This window comes from Zonotrichia albicollis, chromosome 3, assembly GCF_047830755.1.
Source record: "Zonotrichia albicollis isolate bZonAlb1 chromosome 3, bZonAlb1.hap1, whole genome shotgun sequence".
NCBI lineage: Eukaryota > Metazoa > Chordata > Aves > Passeriformes > Passerellidae > Zonotrichia > Zonotrichia albicollis.
In genome coordinates, this window is record NC_133821.1 from 101,572,792 (window position 1) to 101,574,815 (window position 2,024).

The 2,024-nt window shown below is 36.8% G+C and overlaps 1 non-coding gene across 1 annotated transcript; it reads left to right on the forward strand.

Moving 5' to 3' along the window:
* The first annotated feature begins 1,748 nt into the window (after positions 1-1,748).
* On the forward strand, positions 1,749-1,820 carry LOC113459150 (small nucleolar RNA SNORD50). Its single transcript, XR_003380079.1, has one exon. It is a non-coding gene; the product is annotated as a small nucleolar RNA SNORD50 (small nucleolar RNA).
* Positions 1,821-2,024: the final 204 nt, after the last annotated feature.

Sequence of the window (2,024 nt, forward strand, 5' to 3'; positions counted from 1 at the left end):
TAGTATTGACAATGTGACATGGCCTGAAGAAAGATTTCCTCACAACAGGAAATAAAACAGAGGTAATATTTATTGATTAAACAGCAGACATTTTTTGTTTATGATAGTTGACTCCCTTTTCAGTACGGTGCTAGTGAAAGAGGTGAAGGTTGTCTTGTGGAATGTATGAGTGGTGTTACAGTTCCTGTCACTGATACTTGTGGATAATGGTGAATCATGCTAAAACTGCCAAACCTGGTGCATTGATCAGCAACTTCATAAGTACTGAGATCAAACCAAACTTAAGATTTTTTCAGTCATAAATCATCCAAGTTGGTGCTGGTTTAATGCTGTTGCTGTGTACAAGTGAGGTGCCAGCATGCACCAGGCTGTGAAGAAGAATGTTGGTGCAGTATTTAAACCCATCTCAGGTCTGTGTTAACACAAATAAGTATTCTGTTGCAGAAGCTTGTGTCTTCAAAGAGCAGAGAGGAGGAAGTGTTAGACTTCAAATATTCTGCCTTATAATGGGTAAATAACAAGCACTAGACAGGTGTGGTCAGGAAGTGTTGGTGGTGGTTGAAAGCTAGTGGTGATTTTGCACTTCAGTCCTCTTGGGACTGTTAATTTAGGTCTCACTCAGATTGTGAGCATTTAGGAGAAGTCACGTTAATGACAAAGGTGGAATTTGATGGTAAATTGTAGTGAATTCTAAATTAAGCTGTCTCAGTTCCAGAGATAAATTACTTCTAGGGCTGAAATAATGTACTTGAAGGAGGCAAAAAGAATGCTCACAAGTGCTTACTGTGCTTTAAGAATGATAGCAGTGGTTTCTCCAAGAACTTCATTCCCTCCTAAGTATCTGAATTTAACATTTTTCAATGAAACTCACTTTACTGCACTGGTGTTTGGGTCCACAGGCTGGTTTTAGTTAAAAAGTAGGGAGGGAGAACATCTCATTTTCCTGTGTTGCTACACATCTATAACTTCGTTCTACTCCTTATTTAAGAAAGGTACCTTTAAATACTTAGCTAACAGTACTTTGTTTTGAACAACCGGTTTTGTTCTATATGTGAAGTTCAAAGAGTGAAACTTCTTGTGCATCAGTAATTCCCCCTTCCTATCATAGTTCATACCCCGCTTGAGCAATAGCTGGGCAAGAGAAGCAAAACAAATCTTACTGTGACATGACTGCGCTTCTGATTGAAGGTTCCCAGAACTTGCTGGGTGCTGATACTAATGCAGAACATGTTGAATAATGCAGTTTGGTCTGAGGCTAAATAGATGGGAAGTTGTATTTTGAGTAATGAAAGAAAACGTCTCTGAACTATTAAATGTCTTTTTTACAGGAAAACCCTGTTTTATACAAAACAAGTAGGAACAAGTGCTTTTGGCTTATTCAGGTATGTAACTGAAAATCTTCTAAAAAGAGAATCTTTCTGGTTCTAAGTCTAAAGTAACTGTTTACAGTTCGGATCTTTTAGCATTGTGATAGTTACAAACATAATTGATCAATTGATATGGTAAGTCATAGCTGGCATTTACAAAACACTTGTTCCCCAAGCACAGTGTGGGCTGATAGCTGTGCTTAACCTTAGCTAACCTAACCTTAGCTTTCAGACCTATGTGAAAAGTTTTAAATAAATGTTTACCGAACATTATTACTAAAATATAACAAAATGCTAGAGATTGTAATACAAAAACTAAGCGATCAGAAACGTTATGGAGTATTTCCTATTAAATTTTTTGTTCATTTACTGATTTTGTCTCATCTGTGATGATCCTATCCCGAACCTGAATTCCTGTTGAAAAACTTTATATACGGATCCGGAATCTGAGATGAGACCAAAATACTTTGTTTAAACTTTCTGGGAAGTATTAGTCTTTGTGAGTTTAGGTTTTTTGTTGGTTTCGTTTTGTTTCTTCAGAATTGGCAACATGTTAATACAAACTGTTGTGTGCTTACTTGCAAATTGAAATTTCTACCTTGGATGAACCATTTTACTTAGATCTTGTTCTCCTTTTTCAGTGATGAATCGGAGCAC